This window comes from Vombatus ursinus, unplaced genomic scaffold (genome assembly GCF_900497805.2).
Source record: "Vombatus ursinus unplaced genomic scaffold, bare-nosed wombat genome assembly UNPS02010320.1, whole genome shotgun sequence".
Lineage (NCBI taxonomy): Eukaryota > Metazoa > Chordata > Mammalia > Diprotodontia > Vombatidae > Vombatus > Vombatus ursinus.
In genome coordinates this window covers 614,325-627,450 of record NW_020950098.1, presented here as the reverse complement: position 1 = coordinate 627,450, position 13,126 = coordinate 614,325, and the positions used below count along the sequence as shown (strand labels likewise).

Here is a 13,126-nt window from a genome sequence, read left to right as displayed (position 1 = left end):
TGTCTTAGGTCCTTGCATTGCTGAGAAGAGCTGAGTCTGTCAAAGTTAGTCATTGCACAATGTTACTGTTACTGTGTACAATTTTCTCCTGGTTCTGCTCACTTCACTCAGCGTAAGTCTTTCCAGGTTTTTCTGAAGTCCACCTGCTCATCATTTCTTATAGCACAATAGTATTCCATTACATTCATATACTACAACTTGTTCAGGGCATTCCCCAATTGATGGGCACCTCTTCCATTTCCAATTCTTGGCCACCACAAAAAGAGCTGCTATAAATATTTTTGTACATGTAGGTCTTTTCCCATTTTTATGATCTCTTTGGGATACCAGCCTAGAAGTGGGCTACCTGCATTTTTAAAACTGACCAGACTGAGCCCATCACTCTTTCTGCTGTTCTCCTATCTGCAGTGAAGATCCCACTTCATCTACAGAAAGGACGCCATGAACTGAACCCATGCGAGGGGAAGGACTTTTCCTTCCCCTGCCTCTGAGAAGTGGGCCTAGGGGTATTTGTTTCTGTTCTGTGTTGTCGCTTTCCTCAGTTTTAGGGGCTGGAGGCAATCCCCACTGACTGGTAGCTCCAACCATGGTGCCAGGATCACAGGCAGGGTGGTACAGCTAAGCCAGCCCTAAGAAGCCTGGGTGCCTGTGATTCAAGCCTGAGGAGGGTTTTGGACTTGGAGCTGGGACTGTGCTCTATGGGAACTGAGCTAAACTATGGCCCTAATCTCCTTCCCCTCCCTGGAGAGGGGAGGGGGATTATGTCTCCCACATGCTGGGGTGGGGGTAGGGGAAGGACTGAGTTTGTATATTTGTGACTAAACCTAAGAGAGTTAAATAAATGTAACAGTGTTACATTTATTTGACCTTGAGCCTGATTGGCAGGGCTCCATAGAACTTTGTGGACCTCAGGTTGAATTCAATTTAACAAATCCAAATGACTTAATTCATTGGTATTGGTTGCCATCGTTATATCCCCTCATTCATAGCTTGACATTTATTGAGACAATACTGTAGCCACAGATACTATACTAAGTGCAGTGAAGAAGACTGAAAAGAAATAGATGATTCTTTATGGAACTTAGATGCTGGGGGTATGGGGAGGTGGAGACTGTCACAACACATACACTTGTGAAAAACCTTAAGAATGATTACACAAAATAAACAAAGGCAAATTAATATTTTGCACGCTACATATAGAAATGGGAGAGAAATTAAGAGTAATTGAGCAACCCAGTTAAATCTCTTACAGAGAGGCAGGATGATGTAGTAGAATGTGCTTTGAACTTAGAATCAGAAGAGACTTGGATTTGAATCCTACTTCTGACATTTACTTCCGACTATGGGAAGTCACTTAATTCCACTGAGACTCAGTTTATTTATCTGTAAAATGAGGACTATAATACTTATGATTCCTGCCTGTCATAGGAGCACTGTTGACACGAGTGACTTCATATTGAATCTATAGCAGGTAAGTACACCCCAAGCATCCTAGTAAGTGAAAAATGTATTCGTGTAACTTGTCTGAGTCACTGTAACCATATGTTGTGTATAATAGGGTGATCTAACATGTATGTTAAAGGATGTTTATCAGTTGCCTGGTAACCAGAAGTGTTTGTTGCAGGTTGCTTCCTAAATATCTGTGTCATTGCTTTGGAGTGATGGCATCAATATATTAGCACATTGCCACAATTAATCTTGGTCATTGATCATATATTGATTATGTCAACTGATGTAAAAGCCTGATGTAAAAACAGGTCATTTTGAGTCCAGTTTGCTACTCCCTGAATGAACTGAACAGGCCTCGAATAATATACTGGGGCAAGGGAATCAGGAAAGCCCTATAGAAAGAAACATGAGAGGAAGCTATCCTGGGGGCTTCCAAGGGGCTCACAGTATCACTTCTCCTGGGACTTAAAGGGGAGAGACCGTTGCCTCACAGACTAGACCAGATGCTTTCCAGGCCACATTTATTGCTACCCATAGACTGTACCTTACTGCCAAGATAAATGGTCTTGTTCCTAACACTCAATATTTCAGATCGTCAATCATCATCTCCATTCTGGGGTAAAATTGCATTTTGGGTGGTGTAATTCCCATGAAAGTATTAGGAAATAAGGTGATTTCCCATGTGTATTATGGAGATATGCATACATACAGATATACACATATATAAATAAGTGATTAAGTGAAATAATTAAACATTAAAATAACTTGTAAATAAATATATTCACTAGAAGAAAAGTGAATAAACTCTATTAAACCAGATTATTGGTAGTCTTGTGTTTCCTTGGATCCAAGTCATTTTTTTTTAAAGGCAGGCCGCGTTTATATATATATCTATCTATATCTATGTCTATATCTATATCTATATCTATATCTATATCTATATCTATATCTATCTATATCTATATCTATCTATCTATATATATATAAATTCTACACTTTACTTTCAAAATTGTCCCATTTGTGCTTCTTCTGAACTCCCTTCTGTTTTCTTCTGTGCATTAAAAAAAAGTTTTCAAGGCTGTCTTCACTTTGGCATCACTCTTACTCACCCTCTTCTCCCCAGTGAACCTTGAAAACAAAGGGGAGAAAAATTCTTTGTAACAAGCATAACCAAGCACAATAAAGCCACACAATGGTTATGTCTAGAAAATGTATGTTTCTGTACCTCGTGTCAATCACCTCTATCAGGAGGTGGATAACACAGGGGAGATATAATTGGTCTTTGCTTTGATCAGAGTTGCTAAGTTTTTCAAAGTTGTTTTTCTTTACAATGTTATACTTGTCTAAATTGTTCTCCTGGTTCTGTTTGCTTCACTTTCTACTATGGAGATTCTCTGAAATCATCTTTATTTCTGATGGGGCAATAAAATTACATTATATTAGTATACCAAAATTTGTTCTGCCATTTTCTAATTGTTTAGATCTGATCTAAGGCATCCTCTTAGATTCTAATTTTCCTTTTCTTTTTTTCCTTACTCCCAATCCTTATTTAAGAATCAGTAAGTAGTTTTGCTTACAGCTGTTCTCTCCCCAGAATTACCTTCCCTCCTAACTGTGCCCTCATCCTCAATTGTTTCCATATTAAGTCTAACGTATTTCTACAACAAGCTGTGTACACTCAGTTCTCCTCTTTTTGATAAGAGTTTCATCTGATTCCCACTCCCCCACCCTTTCCTCCATGTTTATATACTTTTTTTTTTTTTGCAATTTTTAGACAGGTCTTTAACAACTGAGTTTAATAAATTAACAGAATCCGAATTATAAGAGAAGTCATTTTTTAACTATGTTGGTGTTACCAAGTTTCACAATATAAGAATGTAATTAATTTTATATCATCAGTACTAAGAAATATATATACAGCTTTACCAGTTTAGATTTACAACTGCTGTTGTTGTTGTTTGTTGTTGTTGGGGGCTGGTAGGTGGCACAGTAGATACAGCGCCAGGTCTGGAAGATCTGAGTTCCAATCTGGCCTTGGACACTTATTAACTGTGTGGCCCTTGGCATACGCCTCAGCTTCCTCATCTATAAAATGAGAAGGAGATGGCAAATCACTCCAGTACTTTTGCCAAGAAAACCCCAAATGGGGTCATGAAGAGTTGGACGTGACTGAAAAATGACTGAACGACAAACATAGGAGTCACAACTAAAATAGAGTGGAGTGCTGAAAATCACAAGTAGCCTGCATTTACATAGTGCTTTATGGGCAAGACCAGATGCTTCCTACGACATGTTTGTATACTCTTCTCACACAGCCCAGTTATGAGAAATAGCAAGTTCCCCTTCTCCTTCTTCCTCCTTTCTTTGTTAGCATATTTCTCTTTTTACCTTCCCTTCTCTTTCTCCTTTTTAGGCTCTCAGAACAGAACCAATCCACCCCCCAAAACCTGTTTTTCATTTAACTCTCTCAGTACCCTTTGAAGTAATTAAGTTTTCGATGCAACACTCCTTTCTTGGCCAGTTAAAACATTAGCCTTACATCACAATGCCTGGCATAGTAGGTGCTTAATAAATGTTTGTTGATTGATTGATTGATAAACCTCCTTCCAATTTCTCAAATACATTTATCATCATTTTGCCCATAGGTGGAGCCATTGAGAAAACTCAATTCAATTCTTATTTTCTCAGAGATGTTTAAAATTAGATTTTAAATCAGTGAAATCCTTTCATAGCTGGATAATCAATCAGATTTGTTCTTACAGGTAAAAAAAAAAATCAACCCTAAAATGCAGTTTATTAATGTTTAGTATGGAAAGATTGCTTGTTGGATTTTTAGGTTACATTGAAATTTGAAAATTTTCAATGTAATATTTTAGCAGGAACTGATATCTTCATTATCAATATAGCTATCAGTAACTAAGAAACATTATAGAGAGCTAATTTAGGAATGCATGTTTAAAACTTGAAAATCAAATATAAAACATTTTATCTAAATAAAAAATCTTAAGTTCTAGCATATTACAACATTCTGGTTTCCCCTTTAAAAAATGTCAGCTTCTATCTACCTCTGGAGAAAGAACTGATGGAATCTGAATGCAGATCGAAGCATACTTTTTAAACTTTCTTTATTTTTCTTGTTGTTTTTGATCTGTGTTCTCTTTTGCAACATGGTTAATATGGAAATATGTTTTGCATAACTCTGCATGTATAATCTATACCAAAGTGCTTGCCTTCTCAAGGAATGGGGAGGGGATAGAGGGAAGGGACTTGGAACTCAAAAATTATAAAAATGAATATTAAAAATTGTTTTATGTATAATTGAGAAAAAAAAATTCTTTTTTTTTTTTTTTTTTTTAAAGTCAGCTTGTCTTCCCGGGCTCAGGAAAGTCTACAACTTATAATTTTGTTAGTTGTTCCATTTATAGTCCTGATGATGGGAGAAGCAGGAGCTACCAAAACTTTGAACCAAAACATTGGACGACATGTAACGGTTAGACAACCAAGATTCCTGAGGCAGTTCTTGTCCCAACTCTTTCATTCCCTCCTTCTATTTCTAATTTACTTCTCCCTCCCACTTTTCTCTGATTCTCTTTTTCTTCTATTTTTCCCCTCCCTTTTCCCCTTCTGTGATTCTTTAGGTCTTCTGTAGTCACTATACCTAGATCCACTTTTTTTTTTTGTTATTAAAAAATTCTGAACTTAACAAACATCAACAAAACGAGCATTTCATATACAAAGTAAATAGGAAAAGAAGATTGTATATGAAATTACAAACTTCTATCTACAACTTGCTTTTGCTTTCAAGGATATTACAAACTCAACATGTCACTTTCATAGCTGTTGTGCCTGAGTTTCCTTCTGGCCTTCCTTCTATTCTCTTCTATACATTAAAAAAATGATTTAGTGACCTTTTCTTTTTTTTCTTTGGTGACCCTATTGCAAGCTTCTCTATTCTCCTCAATTCTCTATATCACTCACCCCGCTAGAAAAAAACAAACAGATCTCCACATTGGCCAAGTCCAAAAATATTTGACTTATTATGTACATGGAGTCTACCACTTCTGTTAGGTGGTAGATGCTTTATCACCATTCTGATGTCCTCCTAAAATAACAATAAGTCAAGCCCTGATGTTTAGCACCAATTTCAGAGGTGTAGATTTTCACAGGGAAAAATTTTTAACAATCAGCACTAGAGAGCCCAGCACACCTCTCCTGTTACTGTGTAATTCATTTTCCTAGTTTTGCTTACTTCATGCTCCATCAATTCATACAAATCTTCTCAGGTTTCTGTGAATTTGTCATTTCATCATTTATCATAGAACAATTGTATTCCATTATATTCTATACCACCATTTGTTTAGTCATGGCCACCCCCTTAGTTTTTAGTTCTTTGCTATAAAAAAGAGCTGGTATAAATATTGTTGTATATGTGGATCCTTTTCCTCTTTCTTTGATCTCTTTAGAATATGGGCCTAGTAGTGCTACTAATGGATCAAAGAGTATACAGTTTAATGACTTTTTGAGTAGTTCCAAATTGCTTTCCAGAATGAATAGAGCAAGAGTTTGTTCAGCAGTGCATTAGTGTACCTATCCTCGCATAGCCCCTCTAACAAGTGTCATTTTTACTTTCTGCTTTCTTTAACAATCTGACTGACATGATATGAAACCTCGAAGTAATTTTAATTTGCATTTTTATTTTTAGTTATTTGGGTAATTTTTCATAGGGCTATTGATAGCTTAGATTTCCTTCTTTTCTAACTGCCTATTTTGAGCCTTTGACCATTCAATTATTGGGGAATGGCTCTTGTTCTCATATATTTGAATCAGTTTCTTATATATCTAGGATATCAGACCTTTTTCAGAAAAACTTGTCTTAAGGATTCCCTCCCCCCAATTATTTGTTTCCCCTTTTTTCTTTTTAAAATAAGTTTTTATTGATATTTTCTGTTTCTTACATCACCATAATATCCCATGTATTCCTCCTCCTCCACCTCCCTAAGAGCCATTTCATATAACAGTATTTTTTAGAGAAGAAAAAAAAGTCAAAACAATCTGTTTCCTTTCTAATCTTAACTATTTTGATTTGTTTATGCCAAAACTTTTTAATTTTGTTTAATAAAATTTTCCATTTTTACTTAGATGATCCTTTTGTACCTTTTGTTTGGCTATCAATTCTTACCAATCCATAGTTGTGTAAGGATGGGGATCCATTGATTACCCCTACCCTCACTTAAATGCAATTACCTTGGTTAGGAATATTTCTTGATTAATTAGTCAGAACTAAGTGTGAAAATTACTTGTAAACCTCCTTGAATCAATCAAAGGCATTTCAAATTAGGTATTACTGTTTCTGTTGGGTGAGGGAATTGGTCACATCCTAAGGAATTTGTATAAACAAAAAGCAATCCCATAATTGAGGAGAAAGTTCAAGGATTTGACAATGGAGAAGAAGGAGTAGGGACATCAAGAGTTGAAGTGGAAAGAATTGGCAGCACAGGGACAATTGACAAAAGGAGAAAAAGAAAGTAGGATTGAGCTGTGACAGAAAAGGGAGAGAATGAGGAGAGCCATGCCAATATAATAAAAACAACAATATTACTTAAACTAATTTTCTTATTTAGTATTATACCAGCCAAACTACCAAAGGATGCCTTCATGCTTCTAGAAAAAAATAATAACAAAATTCATCTGGAGGAAGAAAAGATCAAGAATTCCAAGAGAAATAATGAAAAAAATGGGAAGGAAGGTAGTCTAAAAGCACCAGATCTCAAACTACATTACAAAGCAATAATCATTGAAACTGGTACTTGTTAAAAAATAGAGAGTTTGACCAGTGGAACAGGTTAACATACAGAAGAAACAACATACAGAAGAAAATTAATATAGAAGCATAATATTCCATAATCCCAAAGACCCCAACTAGTAGGGTAAAGACTCATTGTTCAAAAAAAACTAAGAAAACTGGAAAGTAGTATGGCAGAAATTTGGCATTAGGTCAACATCTCACACCATATACAAGGTAAACTTCAAATGGACATATGACCCAAATATCAAAAGTCACATCCCAAGCAGATTAGAGGAGCAAGGATGGACATATCTAATTTTCTTTTAATCTCTCAGGCTAGGTTTGAGAAGAAGCATGATCCAAAAATCTATCCTTGTTCTCATCCCACACTTTGTTCTCATCATTAAATTTTCTAGATATGACATGGGACAGAAGACATAAATTGGAAGGTTTTTTAAAAAAAAATATAGTGACACCTCATTAACCCAGCGTCATTGGAGAAAAAGATGTTCCACTTAAACATAAACCTGTGACATTCACAGAAAAGTGAAATTCATTCATATTTTTTATTAAAAATTGGAGACACTTGTCATAGATTTACAAAATTTTTACCTGGAAGGTCCCTCAGAGATTATCTAGTCCACTTCCCTCATTTATAGATGAAGACATTTGGTCTCAGTAAAGGTATTAATTTCCCAAAGTTTACATAGTGTTAGTAACAGAGTTGGGACTAGAACCCAAGTGCCTTGATTTTCAGTCCCAAAAAACAAACCAACCCCAAACTAGTGATTTCAGCTTTCTGGTTGTTTGGAGTAAGGAAATATAAGAATTGGTTACATTTTAATTTGGAAATTTTTGGTTAAAATATTTTTACTTTAAAGAAGAGACTTAAAGGATTTGAAGGATTTCAACAGATAAAAAAAGAAGAGGTTATTCCAGGTCATAGGATCGTAGAATTACAACTGGAAGAGACCATAAGAGGTCATGCAGTATTAGCCCCTCTTCTACATTTGAGAAAATTGAGGCACAGAAAAGGGAAATGATTTGGCCAAGAACATCCTGACAGGATATGGGCCCTGGGAAAACCCCTCTCCTCACAACTTTCCTTAAACTTTCCCGCATGGCCAAGTCTCTGGCATTCACCCGAGCCCAGGCCCAAACCTCTAATTCTCTGTTACTTCTAACCTAGGTCAGCCCTTTATTTTCTGTTACTCCCCTATCTCCCTGGCCACTTACCACCCTTAATTCCATCTTGACCCCTTCTCTGTTCCCACTGTCTTCAGTATAGATCTATCTTGCCTCCATTAAAGTGCTCAGATTCTTAAAATCTGGCCAATAGCACAGACTCACTAGGAATCTTGCTCACCTCAACCAGTGTTTTAATAAACTTTGTCTCTGACTAAAAGAAGGCTTGAGTTAAATTCATCTGAGGCAGTACCTGCGTCTTCGTGTGGGAAAGGTTTAGAGGTTAGGCTTCCACAGCAGAACACGGGACTTCCAAGATCTTGTGAATAGTCTCTCAACCTACCAGAAAGTGCCCCAAACATTCTGCAAAATAACTAGTTTCTTAAGCAAGTGCAGTGGAGAAAAACCTTTTGCCTCATCCTTGACCCCAACAGGTTGCAACTGGTTTAGCTTCCAGGGCACTTGCTTAATAAGCTTATTGAATATTAACTGACTCACCCCAAGGGCGGAGATAGCCGCCATTTTTGAACATGGTACATATGATTCGGGAACGATGAACATGACAAGGAGGAACATGGGATGGGCGGTTCAGGAAGAGTGTAATCCAAATGAGCTGGTCCCATCCCAGCTCAAATGGGAGGAGTATGGATTTTACTAACCATTTAAAAGTTGACTTTACGTGTGTACTGGTGCGCATGTGCCACTAGGCTGTGGTGTGCCTGCTTCTCTCTGGAAGTATAATAAAGGCTTTCCCACACACTCCTGTAGTGGATTTTTTTGTTTCAGATTTTTCTAACATTCTGCCTTTGAATTTCGAGGTTCCCACCACCACTAGACCTCAACAATACATGTGACAGCGGTGGAAACTATGTATATTGGAGAGAGTGAAGAGTCTAGACTGACAAAAGTACAGGACAGGTGTTAGCAAGTAATAGGTGACTAATAAAGCCTTTAAAATGCATTTTCTCTATTTCTTTGATCTCTTCCGTGTCAGTCTTTAAAAAACAACTACATTGCTTGGCTTTGCTTAATTCTTGAAAGTATTAAATAGAAAATAAAATTTTTTAAAAGTCATCTCTCTTTTCACACACTTTCTGGCTCATAAAATATGAACTCAAGGGTGTAATATTGCTGAGTTAGTTCTGCAAAAATACTGGCTATTTAGATAATTCATATTTAACCACCTGTCCTATTGACTTAATCAAAAATCTGTCATAGGACTGTTCACTAATACAAATAATTGAAATAATACCATTTTCTTCCATTGCATTTACTGTATATGATTAAAATGAAATCTGTACTTTCATTGACTTGCTTTCAAATTTTTTTTGCTACTTTTTATAAATTTAATATTATTTTTTCTAACAGGCATTTATTTTCTCTCTCCCACTCACCTCACCAGCACTGAATAAAAAAAAAAAAAAAGAAAACCCTCCTAACAAATCTGCATAGCTAAGCAAAACAAATTTCCACAACAGTCAAATCCAAAACATATTCATCATTCTTTATTTAAAGTCCATCATCATGCCTCTGGCAAGAGAGGGTTTGTAATATACTTTACCTTCCTTCCTCTGGTCCTTTGTCAAGTCATTGCATTGATCAGAGTTCTCAAATGTTACAAAGCTTTTTTCTCTGTAATGTTGTCATTGTATAAATTGTTCTCCTGGTTCTGCTCACTTCACTCTGCATCATATAGAGGTCTTCCTAGTTTCCTCTGAAAGTATCTATTCCATCGTTTTCCTATGGCACAATAGTATTCCACTTACTCATATACTATGTTTGCCATTCCCCAATAGGTGGATACCTCCCCCACTCTTAATTTCCAGTTTTGGGGTAAGATGAAAAAAGCTCATAAATGTTTTGCATTATATGGGTCCTTGTCCTCTTTATCATTTTGGGGTATATGTTCAGTAATAGTATTTTTGGGTCAAATGGCATGCACACGTTAGTGACTTTAGAACATGGTTTCCAAATTGCTTTCCAAAATAGCTGGACCAATTTATAGCCCTACCAACAATGCATTAAATATGCCTTTTTCCCTCCTAGTCTCTCCAGCATTTGTCATTTTCCCATTTTGTCATCTTTGTCAATTTCATAGGTATGAAGTGGGAACCTCAGAGATTCTTTAACTTGAATTTCTCTAATTAGTAGTGATTTGGAGCATTTTTTCATGTATTATGATTTTTTTGGTATGGGAGTATTTATTAAATAGCAAATGAGACGTAAATAACTGAACACATTCTTCTAGTACCCCTCCATTTCTACAGGTCCTTAGATAAAGCAAATTCAAATTTGCCTGATTGGAAAGGTACTCTAGTTTTGAGTGAATAAAATAGCTCAAGTCAATATAACCCCTTTTTATACTCTGTCATTGTATGTTAATACCGTTTCATGCTAATTTTAGCTTTATCCTTCATAATCACTCAAAAATAATTTGGCTTACCTATCTACATAGGAAAAAGCAAGGGAGTGAAAAATGCCTATTGTGCTGACTATGACATTCAGTGGGGTGGACAACTCACAGAGCTCATCACCAGTACAAATATTTTGGACAGGCATTGCAAATGAATAATGAGGTGGACCCAAAGCTGAACAAGAGGAGGGGAGCAGAACTGATTGTCTTTAGGAAACTTCACTGTTCTTTTAATGACTTAAAATTTCTTCTTGAAACAAAGGCTTATCTTTTTCGCACTAATATTCTTTCAGTGATTCTACATAGTTGCAAGTCATGGAATGCCAGTTTCTAAAGAAATGAAGTTGAAGGGTGGCAGATAGTAGTAATGAGTAGGCAACATTATACATTCCTATTGAGGAACTTATAGGAAAAAGGATGTAAAGGATTACATCAGAAAAACGTATGACCATAAAAGAAGTTCTTGATGAGAATTAGCAATGTCTAATGGAAAGCCCATGTACTTAACTGGTATTCATGTCATACCTAGAAATCTAAAAGGAAAGTTCAGCGGACAAAAGCTGTAGAGTATGGAAGGACATGGATAGGTTGAGACCTGCACCCTTGCAGGGAATACCCACATTGATAAGATCACAGACAAATGAAAATATTCTTCAAAAATTTTAAAAATTTCTGAGTAAACTAAAAAGACTGTAGGATTTATGTGAAACATATAGATTATGGACTATCCTCTTAGTTCTTCCAGTTTAAGTACTCTTACAAAATATCTTGATTATAATAAAGCTCCTACCAAATAAGAAGTGTGAAGACTACAAATTTACTCTAATTCCATAACTGCTGGGATTTTTCCTTTAAAATTACTTATTCATATCTTATTATTTCAAAAGATATAATGGAATTTGGGTTATCTTTGGAATTTTTATCTTCGCTGACTACTGGAAAACATATTGGGAAACATTTTGCTCCCCTCCCCTTCCCCCCCCCCAAATAAACTTTGTTTCCTACCATTCTGTAAAGATTAGTCCAGTTATCACAAATTAAGCCAGATGTAAAGGTGTCCTTGGACTGTGATCAAAATGTCCATTCTGGATGTGTTTGAGGAGCTGAGTTAATGAGTGTTATAAGAAAACTTGAGGTTTGTTTTGAGGCAAAAGAATGTTTCTAGAGATTGTGCAAGAAATAAGGAGAAGTTCATCTCAGAAAAGTACTGACGTTTTAAAGTGCAACTTTAAGCACTGTTGCCTAACATACATAGCATAGCTGTGGAATGCTGGGGGACAACAGCAGCTGATGGACCAGCTCAGTATGTATCAATAGAAATGTGACTGTCTTTTTTAGCAGCCCAAGAGGAGAAGTGATAGAGTTCCAATACCTAACCTGGCAATAAACTGCAAAATAAATTGCACCTTTTTCGTAGACAAACAGGATTATAGTAAATGAGGTTATCACTCAGATCAGGCCTGGACAATATAACTCCAGAGTGCTGCTGGACAATGACTGAAACCTAGAGAAGCTGGCAGTGCTCCTGCTTCAGCTGGTTGTACCCTCCGTCCCAAATCACCCAGTATTTACCTGCTTTCTATTACTTTGAATTTATTCACTTCATATTTATTCTGTGTATGCTTATACATGGACTTGTCTTCTCCATTAAAATGTAAGCTCCTTTTGAGTAGAGATTGTTTCATGCTTGGTATTTGTATCCCCGGAGCCTTGCAAGGGTACCTGGAATATAGTAGGTACTTGACAAATATTTGTCAATCAACTACAATTGACTGAAAGAACTATATGCAAAAGCTATTGTTGGGACTCCAACTCCATTGGAACAATGGAATCCCTCCATGACTAATTAAGGGTCAGGGTGGCAGAGGCATTAGAGACCAACAGTAGGGATTTCTCACCAGCTCCATAGTGGATTTTGGGGGGCATCCTTCCAGAAGAAAAGGAAGAGAATATTATTTTTTTTTTCCTGTATGGCTACATCACTATAATTTCTGACAGTAAGGTTTATTCAACAAACATTTATAAAGTGCCTACTCAACTTCTAGAGTTGATACAAATACATATTATTGCCAGTTTAGAAGTACCAGCCTCTGAGGATACGAGAAAATAAGACACGATTCCTTGCTTCATGGAGTGTGTACATTAATAATTATGGTATGATACAGAACATGCCTTAATAGAAGTACAAAGTAGTTCAGAGAAGAGAGAGATTACTTTGAGCTCAGGGAATTAGGGAAGGTTTCAAGGAGCAGACAGCATTTGAGACGCCCATTAAGGAAGGAGGAATGATTGGG

General features: G+C 36.4%; 1 long non-coding RNA gene across 1 annotated transcript; it reads right to left on the bottom strand.

The window, feature by feature from the left end:
• Positions 1-3,495: 3,495 nt before the first annotated feature.
• LOC114037361 lies at positions 3,496-11,934 on the bottom strand. Its single transcript, XR_003568434.1, has 3 exons — positions 11,838-11,934; positions 9,981-10,159; positions 3,496-3,534 (listed from the first exon to the last, which is right to left on the bottom strand). It is a non-coding gene; the product is annotated as an uncharacterized LOC114037361 (long non-coding RNA).
• Positions 11,935-13,126: the final 1,192 nt, after the last annotated feature.